The sequence below is a fragment of the Bombina bombina genome, chromosome 5, assembly GCF_027579735.1.
Source record: "Bombina bombina isolate aBomBom1 chromosome 5, aBomBom1.pri, whole genome shotgun sequence".
NCBI classification, from domain to species: Eukaryota; Metazoa; Chordata; class Amphibia; order Anura; family Bombinatoridae; genus Bombina; species Bombina bombina.
The window spans coordinates 551335193-551351906 of record NC_069503.1 but is presented as its reverse complement, the minus strand read 5'-3'; the positions used below and the strand labels follow the sequence as shown (position 1 = coordinate 551351906).

The 16714-nt window shown below is 38.6% G+C and overlaps 1 protein-coding gene across 1 annotated transcript in view; it reads left to right on the top strand.

The window, feature by feature from the left end:
* Positions 1–16714, top strand: part of GLB1 (galactosidase beta 1) — an 821644-nt gene that overhangs the window by 271752 nt on the left and 533178 nt on the right. The window lies entirely within an intron of this gene.

Below are 16714 nucleotides of genomic sequence, written 5' to 3'. Positions count from 1 at the left end.
TATCATTAAACTAATTAAATAAATTACCTACAATTATTTAAACTAAAATACAATTAAATAAACTAAACTAGAATACAAAAAAACAAACACTAAATTACAGAAAATAAAAAAAAATTACAATAAGTTTAAACTAATTACACCTAATCTAAGCTCCCTAATAAAATAAAAAAGCCCCCCAAAATAATAAAATGCCCTATCCTATATTACAATGTAATCAGCTCTTTTACCAGCCCTTAAAAGGGCTTTTTGCGGGGCATTGCCCCAAAGTAATCAGCTCTTTTACCTGTAAATAAAAATACAATACCCCCCAACATTATACAACCCACCACCCACATACCCCTACTCTAAAACCCACCCGATCCCCCCTTAAAAAAACCTAACACTACCCCCCTGAAGATCACCCTACCTGGAGCCGTGTTCACCCAGCCGGGCACCGATGGGCCAGAAGTGGACATCCGGAGCGGCAGAAGTCTTCATCCGATCGGGGCAGAAGAGGTCCTCCAAGCAGCAGATGTCTTCATCCAAGCGGAATCTTCAATCAACCGGAGTGGAGCTGAGCCATCTTGAATCCATCCGACGCGGAGCCATCCTCTTCTTACTATGTCCTAAGGCCGAATGAAGGTTCCTTTAAATGACGTCATCCAAGATGGCATCCCTCGAATTCCGATTGGCTGATAGGATTCTATCAGCCAATCGGAATTAAGGTAGGAAAAATCTGATTGGCTGATGCAATCAGCCAATCAGATTGAAGTTCAATCCGATTGGCTGATCCAATCAGCCAATCAGATTGACCTTGCATTCTATTGGCTGTTATTCTTCTGGCCCATCGGTGCCCGGCTGGGTGAACACGGCTCCAGGTAGGGCGATTTTCAGGGGGGGGTAGTGTTAGTTTTTTTTAAGGGGGGATCGGGTGGGTTTTAGAGTAGGGGTATGTGGGTGGTGGGTTGTAATGTTGGGGGGGTATTGTATTTTTATTTACAGGTAAAAGAGCTGATTACTTTGGGGCAATGCCCTGCAAAAAGCCCTTTTAAGGGCTGGTAAAAGAGCTGATTACTTTGTAATTTAGGATAGGGTAGGACATTTTATTATTTTGGGGGCTTTTTTATTTTATTAGGGGGCTTAGATTAGGTGTAATTAGTTTAAACTTATTGTATTTTTTTTTATTTTCTGTAATTTAGTGTTTTTATTTTGTATTATAATTTAGTTTATTTAATTGTATTTATGTTTACATAATTGTAGGTAATTTATTTAATTAGTTTAATGATAGTGTAGTGTTAGGTGTATTTGTAACTTAGGTTAGGATTTATTTTACAGCTAATTTTGTAATTATTTTAACTAGGTAGCTATTAAATAGTTATTAACTATTTAATAGCTATTGTACCTAGTTAAAATAAATACAAAGTTGCCTGTAAAATAAATATAAATCCTAAAATAGCTACAATGTAACTATTAGTTATATTGTAGCTATATTAGGGTTTATTTTATAGGTAAAGTGAAAGTAAATTTTAGCCCTTTACAACACATCCAAGTATTGTATACATTCCAAATAGTAGGATCGCTATTTTTTTTTTTTTCCATTATGTGAATTTTGACTTTTAATTAAAATTGTATTTCTTCTAACCTTATCCGTCATGCTCCGCCCATCTTAGACTTCCTATGTTTCTGTTTTGATGTATAGAGCGGTCCCACCCGCTCTATACGTATGTCAAATGCGCGTTCACAAGCAAAGAATGCATTGCGCATGGGCGAATCGTAGATCTTCCCGTTAATGCGCATGCGATTCTGTGATGAGCCTCTTTACAACGCGCATGCATGAATGCGTCCTTGGCTGTTATAAAACAAAAAGGTGTGCGCATGCGCGAATCGTGAACGGGCGTCCTACATAACGAGCACAAAGAAGATTTGCTGCATGCGCAATTGAACACATAGGCGGATGACGTCGGCTCATGGCCGCCTAACGGCCAGAAAGTCAATTGGTCGACCGATGAACATGATCAGGAAGTAAAATGAGAGGAAAAAAACGGGTTGAATTGTAATTGAGTTTATTTGCGGCGAAAATGGCATTTACATGCAAATTTGTACAAACTCATGACTGAAACTCCTATTTTTTTTAAATGAACTATGTAACTGAGGAGAGGGGACCACATAACTTTACTTTCACTTAAGTATTTAGTTTTAAATAGGATTAATTTATTTAATTATAGTAAATTTAGTTTGTTTAATTTAAATAAAATTTAAGTTAGGGGGGTGTTAGGGTTAGGGTTAGACTTAGGTTTAGGGGTTAATAACTTTATTATAGTAGCGGCGACGTTGGGGGCGGCAGATTAGGGGTTAATAATTGTAGGTAGGTGGCGGCGATGTTAAGGAGGGCAGATTAGGGGTTAATAAAACTTATTATTGTGTTTGCGAGGCGGGAGTGTGGCGGTTTAGGGGTTAATACATTTATTATAGTGGCGGCGATGTCCGGTCGGCAGATTAGGGGTTAATAAGTGTAGGTAGGTAGCGGCGACGTTGGGGGGGGCAGATTAGGGGGTAATAAATATAATATAGGTGTCGGCGATGTTAGGGGCAGCAGATTAGGGATTCATAGGGATAATGTAGGTGGCGGCGATGTCCGGTCGGAAGATTAGGGGTTAAAAAATTTAATTATAGGGTTTGCGATGTGGGGGGGCCTCGGTTTAGGGGTTCATAGGTAGTTTATGGGTGTTAGTGTACTTTATAGCATAGTAGTTAAGAGCTTTATGTTCCGGCGTTAGCCCATAAAGCTCTTAACTACTGACTTTTTTTTTGCGGTTGGAGTCTTGTCGGTAGAGGCTCTACCGCTCACTTCTTCCAAGTCTCGTAATACCAGCGTTAGGCAAATCCCATAGAAAAGATAGGATACACAATTGACGTAAGGGGATTTGCGGTAGCCTTGAGTCGCGGAAAGAAAGTGAGCGGTAGACCCTTTCTTGCCTGACTCTAAATACCAGCGGGTGTTAGAAAGCAGCGTTAGGACCCCTTAACGCTGCTTTTTAACCCTAACGCAGAACGCTAAATCTAGGCGTAAGGTTTTTTGTTTTTAGTTGCACTAAGCATAACGTGAGGCGACAGAGTGGTTCCCCTTTCAGCTGAGTGTTATTAGGATAATCGTTATGACTTGTTGCTCTAATTTAAATTCACATAGTCTTTACTCAATGTAGTTGCTTATATTACAATGCTGGGTATGTAAATGAGCCTCAGTTTTGAGACAATGTGAGCATCATGGACCATAGCCTGTTTGATAAAGTGTTAACACGGGCATTATACACTTGCTTAACATAATGAGTACTATATTGTGTTGACACTTAAGAAATAAGAGCGATATTAACTACATACCCGTACACCAAATATGTTGGATTCCATGACAATGAAGCGGTATCCTTGGTAATGGGTAAACGTAGGTATTACACTAACGAAAGAATGATGATCCTCTACTTAGTAATCTAATAACACATATTTTGTTGGAGACGCACAGGGGGCACTTAAAAAAATATAAATAGTGATAACTTGTCAATGTAAATAAACACCAATGACATTTTAATTTTCGTTGACATTTTTGCATACAACCGGAAGTGAGGTACACACACTTCCGGTTTCACGTAGCGTCCGCATGTTTGCGTTCCAAGATAGATTGTTTGGCGCCACATGAATCTGAAAGGGGTATGTACATACTTGTTGCTTGTTATTTGTAATTTTATGCACTATGTAAGTGTGAGATTTATACACTTTGTTTATTCTGATGAAAGGGATGTAATCTCCCCGAAAACATTCAATAAACGCTTGTTATTTTCACTTTGACAAAAGCCTGAGAGTGCATTCTTCTGGGATTCTATTCAAGGACATTTTTCCACCTAGGTGGTTGTCATTTGGTGGGTGGATCTGCAGCTTGATTTTGTTTTTCAGGACCCAGGGTGGATCCCATATGAGCACCAAGAATAAGCAGGCACCAAGAGAAATAACAGCCACCTTTAATGTGTCAACTGCAAACACATAACGTTTTGGCCCCACACAGAGGCCTTGGTCACATGAATAAAAAACACAACGTGTAACATCATACCCCTAAGCAAGTGTCTAATAAACCCTCTAAGGATACTCTGATATGCTGCAGAGATGCCCGCGAAAAATTCACATCGTTAAGACAAGGCTGGAACAAGTGTGATGTGTACATACGTCATCAAACCTCATCCGTTGCCAGGGTGATATGTAAACAAATCCCGTCAACACATGACAGCACGCCGTGTCATCCATCCGGACATTAGACCCCCCCCCCCAGCAAACGTAATTAGGGTTTCCTATCGTTGCCTTAGAAACATGATGCTGCTCCTCAGACATCCTGCTAACCTAATAAAGTGCCCAATAAATAATCATTAGGGTATCGCATGTAGAGTGTAACTGGGCACTGCTAATGTGTGTACAACAAAGATTGGCAACATGCCAATAAACAACACTAACCATAGACAGAACGCTTCAAAACATGTCAGATCCACTAATGTCCTCAAATTTAACACATAAAAATACAAGATAAAGTTAAAAGCATTGTGCCTCAAGGACATGGTAGAAACTGTTTTGAGGAGAGGAAGCTCACAGTCCTATTTATAGAAACAGCTATAATCAACCATAGTGTTAAGTCCCCTTGGTGAGATAGTGTCCAATCAGTGGATCCACCTTGATTCTAGCCTGAGAAGGTCTTTAGCACGGTCTCCACACCATCTGGATTTCGGAACATGGTCTATCAATATGGTCCTCCTCGTTAAGATGACATGTCCTTAGATGGAAGGGGATACATTATCCCCGAAACGTCACGGTCACATCACAGTAAAGATTTATTGAAAAGTTCCAGTGAGTGCAAGTTTTTCCTTTACCAATATAAATATATATATATATATATATATATATATATATATATATATATATATATATATATATATTGATGTGCACTATTATCTGTTTGTTTTAGGGATAGACTGATATATCGGAGCGGCCGATTTTTAGGGCCGATATTTGGAATTTCTGAAATATCGGTATCGGCCAGAAACTTACCAATATTACCGATATGGAGCAAATAAAAATAAATTTAGCTCTGTGTACTTCAGGGAAACTGTAGTTTTAAGTTAAACAAATCAATACACCAATCATCTATAGCACATATATGCTTGACATAGCATCTAATAATAAGTAGCACTGATAAAAGTCCAAGCCCAGGTGTTCCTGGGAACTCAGTTACCAACTACCATACACAAAGAAGGGTGACGGCGTAGCTGCAGGCAAGGCAACGTAGAAGACAGCTGTGCAGTCCGTTCACGCCAGGGCAAACAAACTCCGTATCGAGACTGTGGATGATCGAAAGGTGCAGGCACAGGATAAAAGGAGACCGAGCAATCCCCAAAAAGTCCAAAAAAGAAAACAAGGCAGCACACTTGATACTTTTGCAAAAAATGGACGTTTAATCCAGCAGGAAAAAAACCACACAGGTAATACAAACACACGAGTGCAATGGAGGGGAAATGGGGGCGTGGCCTTACGTGTTTCGTGCCGTGCGGCACTTAGTCATAGGTTGACAGGCGTGTACCATTAGAATATATACCTCTGCTCTCCAATCACAGTGACAGGCACATAAACCGGTAGAAATAAGGGGCACATATTCATATATACAATTAATTAAAAAGAAGGGAAAAATATGTTATAGAAAAAATATAAACCTAACCATTGTCAATACAGAGATTAAGTGACAATTAGGTGACACATAGGGACAGACCACTGACTTGAAAAATGGTAATAAAATGAAAAATAGATAAACGCTAAGTGATACAATTCATTGCTTTCAATTAACAAATGGAGAAGAAACAAAGTACTGTATTAATAATACATAAATAGTGATGTGAAAAATTATGTAAAAACATCGAGTGTAGCTAACCATTTCAATGGATTTAATTTCACTAATGTTGCTGACTTTGGTGTGAAGGTAATTGATCTTGTAATTGTACCACCTAGAGGTGGAAACAAGAGCAAGATCCTTACAAAAAAAAGAGTTGTACTGGATTTTCGTATTGAATACCAGAGAACCCCATGGTTTAAATAAGGAGTGGGATATAAGCCTCTTTGTAGATTAGATCTCACATGTTAGAGTATATTTTTGTATTTGACATAATGTATCTTTTTATTGTGCTTCACTGTGGGAGATTCTAAGTGTCATGATATATTAATATACCAATATAGTTGCTTAAAGTACAGGAACCATATTTGCCTGTGGAGGTATTCTACCTATTAGGTAAAATTTTGAAGTGGATACTTGTTGAGTCTTAGGTATATGCTAAACCCACATTGTTTTAATTTTAATTTCAGGACACCATAGGATTGTTTTGTTGCTATGGTGGTCTCACGCCACACACATAAGTTTATATTTATATATTTCTGAATTTCAGATAAAATGGTATATTACTTAATTTTATCCATTTTCTTTTGTTTGTGTCGCGTGAAACCAAGTGCAATGTTGCTTGAAATTATCCCTTGCTTATTGTCCTCTATTTATGTATTATTAATACAGTACTTTGTTTCTTCTCTATTTGTTAATTGAAAGCAATGAATTGTATCACTTAGCGTTTATCTTTTTCATTTTATTACCATTTTTTAAGTCAGTGGTCTGTCCCTATGTGTCACCTAATTGTCACTTAATCTCTGTATTGACAATGGTTAGGTTTATATTTTTCCTATAACATATTTTTCCCTTGTTTTTAATTAATTGTATATATGAATATGTGCCCCTTATTTCTACCGGTTTACGTGCCTGTCACTGTGATTGGAGAGCAGAGGTATATATTCTAATGGTACACACTCACCTGTCAACCTATGACTAAGTGCCGCACGGCACGAAACGCGTAAGGCCACGCCCCCATTTCCCCTCCATTGCACTCGTGTGTTTGTATTACCTGTGTGTTTTTTTTCCTGCTGGATTAAACGTCCATTTTTTGCAAAAGTATCAAGTGTGCTGCCTTGTTTTCTGTTTTTTTTACCAACTACCATACCACCAATGGCAGGCCTCTAGATGGACTTGCATAAACAAACACATATGATTTGTGAAATGTAAAATGTGATCTGTAAGTGGCACTTAAAGCTACATTGTTTCTCTGAAGTACACAGAGCTAATTACTTTTGATTTGCTCATAGGGGTCAGCAGTACATAAAATCAATCTGCTTGCTAATTGCTGTCACAAATACAACATTATTTGTTGCATTCTGATAAATTTTACAAGTTTGCAAAACATTTCACTAAAGCTGCTATATTTGACGATTTTATTTATTTAAATATTTTATTTTCCCCTTTCATGGGCATAGAAAAAACATTTAAAAAAAATGATAGTTCAGACACATCAATTAAATGTCCACAACAACAAACCTTGAATAGAAAGCTATGCAGTATAGGAGACTAGTATCAATATTCTCTAGCAGTGGATAACCATGCTCTGACCATTCGGTGGCACTGTTACACATGTATAAAACTGACCATAAGTGACACAATAAATAAACTTATAGTCCACTCCTCAGTACCAGGGAAGGTATTTGCAATCCAGTTAATATATGAGCATATTAAAAATTAAAGCAATTAAATAAATCTAGCACTGATATTCCAGAATTCCCTTTCTTTCTCTGTCAAGTGGCAGTATATATATATTTATTTTTACTTTACTTTTAACCCTTATCTGTAAAGTGTACCAAAGCGTGTTTTTAATGAAGTGGCAGCAATATATGAAAAAAACAGACGCCGTTTAACAGGATAACATGCCGAAATGTTATGCTTTCGGCACTATGTTTTTCTACTTAACTAGTACTAGTACTGAAGAAATCGTTTAGTGTCTAGTTTTGCAGCAGTGACTTAAATTTAATTTTATGTCAGTGTGCAGTTTTAAAGGTATTTTTGCCATGTTTCTATGTTTTCGGAATCAATTTAATAAGTTAATTTTCAAGCACTTTATTTTTCCCAGTTGTTTACTTATTACACACTAACTGTTTGGCCTAAGATATCCTAGACGGTAAAATATTCCTGAAATACCAGTGACCGGCTTGGACAAATAAAGAATGAAACCTCCTTTTTCATATAGATTTTAAAGTGAAGGCAACTACTGAGTCGGTCACTCTTAGACCTATTGAAGCGTTAAAGGAGTGTTGAATGGCAGTTACCATGGGGCCGCTATTGGGCCATTGAAATACTTTAAAGTATAAAGAGAATAGCTGACTGATATAGTAGATAAATTAAAATAATATGAGACAAATATTTCCAAGTAACATATTTTAATAAAAATCTCCAGATATTATGAAGGCTGCTTTTGGGCCTATTAATCCCATTTGAAACTAGTGGAGATAGTCTATCATGATATCTAGTCACATATAAGCTGAAAAGAATTATATACAGATCAATTGAGCTTAGGTATATGCTGTACTTAATAATGCATAATGTGCCAACTGGTGACTAGGATTTAAGTGTAGCAGGTGGGGAGCAGTTAATAATAAGATGTGTCAGCTATACTATGAAGTAAGTAGGAGACAATTTAAGGTCTGTGTGTGTGTGTGTGTGTGTGTGTGTGGGGGGCGGGGGGCAACAATATCTAATGGACCCTTGAAGTAAAGTGATTAAATACCAGGTCAACAGTACTTATATTACTATTCATCATTTGTTGAATGCAAAAACATTCTTGTAGCATGACGGATGTAGGAAACAGTTATAATAACTATCACAGGTCAGAACAGTACAAGATATGAAACTAATAACAAGTAGCACTACAAAACTATTCAGTAAAGTGTTATAAAGACAACAGCCGATCTCTGCTAGTGTGTAGACATCAGAACACTATAAAGATCAGGGTGTCATCTCCCAAACACCCACTGTGTGGACGGCTCCTAAGCATTGTGCAATTAATGAGGTGAGTATCATTCACTTCTGTGGACTGCCCAGGGGTTATAATATGTGGGTTACACCTAATCATTATACTTTCAATTTTATTACCATGTGGCTGCAAGGCTAGATTATAATGTATGCAACCTAAATATACATCTAATGCACTGTCAACTAGGATAATCAATGTATGTTGATATAGATAGTGGTATTATCACATTTATAGGCTGTTTATATATACACAATTGGTGTATATCTATGTGTTATACATATATCTTAAGCTATATTTGTCCTCATTAGCTATTACTGTATAATCAGTAACCCCTGGGTTATCCTCTATATTGTAGTAGGTATAGTAGGCACCCAATACAACAACTAAATACATTGCACCAGAAGTCTCAAAAAGAGCATTTATGGTCTTATAGTAAATAATTATTGATAAACAAAATCTAATCCTTGTAGTGAGGTGGTAGTAATTTAGCTTTTAGCTATTAATAAAGAAGAAGGGAGTATACATTAAGAAAACTTTGATGGGTATAGCAAACATCAGACATTAGTCATCATCTAAATAGCAGGTAAAAGGCAGTGTCCCGGGGGTGGATCTCTTTGCAAAGATGAAGTGTCTTAGAAAACATTACCCAATGCCAGTCTCAAGGCAACGTGTGCATAGAGTCTCGGTAAGTAAGCAACATATCGCCACTAGAAAAAATCCACAAGCTGCCAATGAGGAATACAGTAACCGGAATAGCCAGAACAAAGACCATCTCCGGAGCACGTTTTCTAGTTCACATCCTGCTTGCCAAAGTAAAAAGTACAGAAGGGTCAGAGAGATATGTCTGCCGATGTGGGCAATACCCGGTGCAGTAGCGGCATGTAATTTACTTTACACCGGTTTTAGCTTACCCCACTTCGTTCCGCACAGAAACAAAGGTACTGTCCTCCCAATAAGTGTTGCTAGGGTAGTAAAGGTATACCGCTGTTCTGCCCCCAGCTAGTGCCTTGTCTACTCTCCTTAGTAAGGTGCGAATAAGAGACTGTCCCAGACTCCGGACCATATTCCAGGTGCACCCAGGCAAGTAATGAGGGCTTCTGCGCTTCAGCGAGTGACCTCACCTCTAGGCCCTGTGGGGTGATGTGGAGAACTGGCCATGAAATTATTTCCAAAGCATGCCAAGGCTGTATAGCGGTGGATCTCTGTGGGGATACTGATTGCAGCGATACATTTCTGGCGCCTTTAACAGTCACCCCGGCTGAGGTCTCTGTAGCTCCGGTATTCATGGCTGAGGAGGTAGAGGTGCTTGTGACTAACTCCAATCTCCTGGCTTCAGCTCTCTCACTCTCCATGGCAGGATATACTAGGCCAGACTCCGGATCGTCGGAGCTTCCGATGTGGGTAAGTGGTAAGCACCGGGGCTCCAAAACGTCACCTCCCCCCTGCTGGTTTGAACTAGGTTCGGATGAATTGGCATTTTCTGAAGTACTGCAACTTACATGTGTGCGATGCTTGCACAATGTCTCCTCGATAGCCTTAAAATGATGGTAAACTCTCCCCTTTTTAAAATCAGATCTGGAATGTAAGCGCTATTTTAGATGGGGTTTTATTCATTAGCTGTAATGAAGATGCTTTATAACTTAGTTATTAATATAGATATGAAATTCAAATACCCCACGTTACACCACCCACTTCAAAAGTCAATTTTCCTGTCAGCTAAATGATTGAATTACTCTCCAATCAATGCTCTAGCTACAACAAAAGTGCCATATGGGGAGAGCGCTGATTGGACAACAATTCAATCTGCTCACAGAAAATTTTACTTTTGAAGTGGGCGGAGGAGCAAAGCAGTATTTGAATTTCATATCTATATTAAAAAGCATGTTATACTGCATCTTCATTACAGCTAATGAATTAAACTTCATCTAAAATAGCGCTTACATTCCAGATCTGATTTTAAAAAGGGGAGAGTTTACCATAACTTTAAGATGCCCATCTAGCAGATAACGTAGCTCCTCTATTATATAGGAAGCACACATGTTTAAGCTCCTGTAGGAGTTACTAGGCTGGTAAAAAAAGTTCCCAGTTGTGTCCAGAGTAAATCTCTCTGGTTTGTTAAGCCAGTGACCTGGGGGGGGGTATAAACGCGGTAGCTTTTACCACACACACTACCTGACTTGTAGAGGAGGCCTCAAGGCCTCGTGTCTAGACACTGTGTGATTAGCTGAGGAACATAGGTAGGGCCGTTGTAAGTAAGATGGTCCTGGAGTCCCTTCAAGTTGTATTAGGTGTATATGCTTAGACCAGCCAAATAGTGGGTCAAACATGAATAATAGTCCTTGAAATGTTAATAAAATCCAGGAGCTCTTTCCAAACCCGTCCTGCCGCAACAGCTGTAGGCTCCGCGCCCCCCCCAGTTGTTTACTTTTAATGTTTAAACTTTTAATAAGCATCTTCGGTTTATACCAAATATGGGTAGAAATTGTGTTGATTTGTCAAAACTTTAAATGTACAGAATATCGGCCCCTGTTATCAGTTATTGGCCTGAAAGGCGGTCAATAATCGGTATCGGTCTATCCCTAGTTTGCACAATTATTAGCGGATCGCTTGCTATGGCTGATTATATGTACTGTATAGATAAATCTGTAAAGCTTTGTCCTGTTATTGATTTATAGTCCTTGGCACTTTTGACTTTTTTTTTAACTGTTTTTTTATATTTTTAATTAATAATATGTAATATGGTAATATGTACCAGATTCAACCTCCTATAAGTATATATCTGTTATTTTAAGAGAGGACTAGATATTTTTCCTAACCTTATAGCTTATTTACCATTGCATATAGGTATTCAAGATATTTTTATGTTAGAATCAAGTCCAGGCTTACTTTGTTGAGAGGCCCCTTGCATTGGTGAAGAGCTAACAAATATAAATATCCTACCTTGGCAAAATTGGCAAACCCTACTACTTATGCATCTCAGGCACCTCAACGCCATCTGAGCACCTCTTCACTGCTGCAGGCAAAATAGCTTTCAAAAAGAAAGCCAGCCTCATTTTGACATTTTTGCATTTCAATGCAAAGTTTCTGAAAGAGTGAATAACAGAATGTTATAAACAGTGATACTCCTTCCAAGTTCTACCTCTTTTCAAACAGTTTGTGGTTTTGTTTTACTTAATTATAAAAATTTGTTCTGCTGCTTAAAAATTAGACAAACAGTTGTGTTAATATAAAGTTTTAGTCTCAAGTTTATATTTGTAACACTCAGTATGGGGATTTTATTTTAAATATAGGAAAAAATTATAGATTTTTTTTTTAGTCGATTAAAAATAATATGAAAGTACACCATGTTTGAATTCTATGGATTTACATATCAGGACATAATAAAAATCATGTGGCCCTTAGCAAGTCTTAAATCAGGTAAATACAACCTCAATGTCATGATTTATTAAACAAAAATAAAGCCAGAATGGAGAAGCCATGTGTGAAAAACTAAGTACACCCTTACTGCTTCTATAGGAGTTGAGGCGAAATAACTGCCAGGTGCTGCTAATCAAATGCCCTTGATTAATTGATAATTAACACGTGTGACCACCTCTATAAAAGCTGAAGGTTTAATAGTTTGCTGGTCTGGAGCATTCAGGTGTGTGTTAAAACAATGCCAAGGAAGTACAGGATACCCAGTGGGTTCTGTTGGTGAGATTGTCACGGGATACCAGATATGTACAGCAGGCACAGCTGTTTTGAGTAAGGCTGTCACTGGTATGGTAGACACAGGTTTCTCAGCTGGCACAGGATACCCAGCGGGTACTTTTGGTAAAGATTGTCACAGAATACCAGCTTCAGGAACAATGAGAGCATACACAGGTATGAGGTAAGTCTGTTTGGCTTTTAGAAACCATGTGAGTATACGCAGGTGCATGGTTTCTGGAACAAGGTGACCATACACAGGTGTCAGGTAAGTATGCGTTTTATCTGGAGCAAGATAAGCATTCACAGGTCCTAGGTAAGTATACTAGGCCTCTTGAACAAGGTGAGCATAAGCAGGTACAAAGTAAGTATGCTTGGTCTCAGGAGCAAGATGAGCATGCGCAGGTTCAAGGTAAGTATGTTTGCCTCAGGAGCAAGGTGAGCATACACAGGCATCCGGTAAGTATGCTTAGACTCTGGAGCGAGGAACAAGGTAGGTAAGGCAATAACTTAGCCCAGAGGACTGGGCTGAAAGAGCTTTTATAGAAACTCCCACTCCTGAGTCCTCCATGTGTAAGTTCCTGTTATTAGGGTGCAGCCCCTTTAAATCTAGGCAGCGTGCAAATGCTTGCCTAGAGAGCTGCAGCTGGAGAAAAACGTCAGTCTTGGTTTCCCTCAATGTGGGACGCCGAGATGGAAAGCGGCACTCTTGGACGTTGAAACCGGCCCGGAGGGACCCGCTAAGATCTCTTACAGTGCCCCCTCCTTAGGCATAACCTCCCAGGATGACTGAGAACAGGATACTTTGGATACTTTCTTTTAAAGTCACTGATATATGCAGGAGCATGCCCTTCAGATGCTGGTACCCAACTTCTCTCTTTGGGACCATATCCTTTCCATTGGATGAAGTATTCCAGTCTTCCTCTGTGAAGTCTGGCATTTAGAATTTCTTCAACCTCATAATCTTCTGATCCATCCGCTATGACAGGCCCTGTATTAGTTAACCACCTACTCCAGGGCCTGTCATAGTGGATGGATCAGTAGAATAAGAGGTTGGAAGAAAAACTGGATAGATGCAATAGGAAGATAGCAACTGGAGATATAATTATTTTTTTTAATAGTGAAAGGTCCAATAAAGCGAGGACCTAATGTCTTGGAAGAAAGAGCAAGTTGAAGATGAGTAGTGGATAAATTGACTTTGTCTCCAACTTGATAAGCAGGAGTAGGACGTCTCTTCTTGTCAGCATAATCTTTATATTGTTGTTGGACCTCCAATAAGCCTTTATTTCAGACAAAGTATTGTGAGCCTCCTGTAAATGTTGATCAACAGGAGGAACTGAGCTTTGGAGAGGGGAGCCAGGTTGGATGGTACCCATAGGTACACAGGATAGGGGACATGGACATAGACATATGGAATTTAATTATTATAGGCAAATTCAACTAAAGCAAGGTATTGAGCCTAGTCTTGTAACGTAATAGTGTAACATCTGAGGTACTGCTCAGGAGTCTGATTTGTGCAATCAGTTTGGCCATCTGTTTGGGGATGGCAAGTGGTTGATAGGGCCCGCTGAATGTGCAGTCCTTTGCAAAAGGCTGTCCATAATTTAGACATGAATTGGGAGCCCCTATGAGACACTATAATCTCTGTCAAGTCATGTAGCTGGAATATCTCTTGTAGAAAAATGGTAGCTGTGTGATCTGCATCAGATACACCCTTGGGTAGCAACAAAATGGGTGTTTTTTTAGAAAAGCGATCTACTACCACTAAAACTGAAGTGTAGCCTTGAGCAGAGGGTAAATCAACTATAAAGTCTATGGCAATTTCAGCCCAGGGTCTGCTTGGAAGTGCTTGTAAGAGACCTAAAGGTGGTTGTTGTGAGTCCTTGTTAACTATACATAAGATTGTATATATTTTTGCATGCCAGGCCACTAGAACTGTTGACTGATTAACTCTATAGACTTATGGATACACCCATTTCCTCCAAGAGGGGTGTCATGAAATAATATACAGTATGCAAAAGTTTAGGCACCCCTGACAATTTCCATGATTTTCATTTATAAATAATTGGCTGTTTGGATCAGCAATTTCATTTTGATCTATCAAATAATTGAAGGACACAGTTCTATTTAAGTAGTGAAATTAGGTTTATTGGATTAACAGAAAATGTGTAATATGCATCAAAACGAAATTAGACAGGTGCATACATTTGGGCACCCTTGTCATTTTCTTGCTTTGAATACCTGTAACTACCTAGCACTGATTAATTTGAACACACAATTGGTTTGGTGAGCCCATTAAGCCTTGAACTTCATAGACAGGTGCATCCAATCATGAGAAAAGCTATTTAAGGTGGCCAATTGCAAGTTGTTGTTCTCTTTGACTCTCCTCTGAAGAGTGGAAACATGGGGGCCTCAAAACAACTCTCAGATGACCTGAAAACAAAGATTGTTCAACATTATGGTTTAGGGGAAGGCTACAAAAAACTATTGCATAGATTTAAGCTGTAGTGTCCACTGTGAGGAACATAGTGAGGAAATGGAAGACCACAGGCACAGTTCTTGTTAAAGGGACACTGAACCCAATTTTTTTTCTATCGTGATTCAGATAGAGCATGCAATTTTAAGCAACTTTCAAATTTACTTCTATTATCAAATTCTTTTCATTCTCTTGGTATCTTTATTTGAAATGCAAGAATGTAAATTTAGATGCCGGCCCATTTTTGGTGAACACACTGTGGTGTTCTTGCTGATTGGTGGGTAAATTCACCTACCAATAAACAAGTGCTTTGTTCTTGCTGATTGGTGGATAAATTCATCCACCAATAAAAAAGTGAAAAAGTGCTGTCCAGCTACTGAACCAAAAAAAAAGCCTAGATACCTTCTTTTTCAAATAAAGATAACAAGAGAATGAAGAAAAATTGATAATAGGAGTAAATTAGAAAGTTGCTTAAAATTGCATGCTCTATCTGAATCACCAAAGAAAAAAATTGGGTTCAGTGTCCCTTTAAGGCCAGAAGTGGCAGGCCAAGTAAAATATCGGAGAGGCAAAGGATGGTGAGAACGATCAAAAAAAGCCCACAGACCATCTCCAAAGACCTACAGCATCATCTTGCTGCAGATGGTGTCACTGTGCATCGTTCAACAATTCAGCGCACTTTGCACAAGGAGAAGCTGTATGGGACAGTTATGCAGAAGAAGCCTATTCTGCACACATGCCACAAACAGAGTCACTTGAGGTATGCAAACCCACATTTGGACAAGCCAGCTTCATTTTGGAAGAAGGTGCCGTAGACTGATAAAACAAAGATTGAGTTATTTGGTCATAACAAGGGGCATTATGCATGGCGGTAAAAGAACACAGCATTCCAAGACAAACACTTGGTGGATGTTCCATCATGCTGTGGGGCTGTGTGGCCAGTGCCGGTACTGGGAATCTTGTTAAAGTTGAGGGTCATATGGATTCCACTCAATATCAGCAGATACTTGAGAATAATGTTAAGGAATCTGTCACAAAGTTGAGGAAACGCCGGGGCTGGATATTTCAACAAAACAACCCAAAACACTGCTCGAAATCTACTCTGGCATTTATGCAGAGGAACAAGTACAATGATCTGGAATGGCCATCTCAGTCCCCAGACCTGAATATCATTGAAAATCTGTGGGGTGAATTGAAGCGGGCTGTCCTTGCTCGGCAACCATCAAACCTAACTGAACTGGAGATGTTTTGCAAGGATGAATGGTCCAAAATACCTTCATCCAGAATCCAGACACTCATTACAGACTATAAGAAGCGTCTAGAGGCTGTTATTTCTGCTAAAGGAGGCTCTACTAAATATTGATGCAATATTTATTTTGGGGTGCCCAAATTTATGCACCTGTCTAATTTTGTTTGGATGCATATTGCACATTTTCTGGTAATTAAATAAACCTCATTTCACTACTGAAATATTACTGTGTCCTTCAGTTATTTGATAGATCAAAATAAAATTGCTGATCCAAACAACCAATTATTTATAAATGGAAAATATATATACATGCATGTAGCTATACAGTAACAAATATATATTGTCAGTAAGTGTGTTTTGTATAGATTTAACATAAATGTGTCTAATACTTTTTTTTTACAC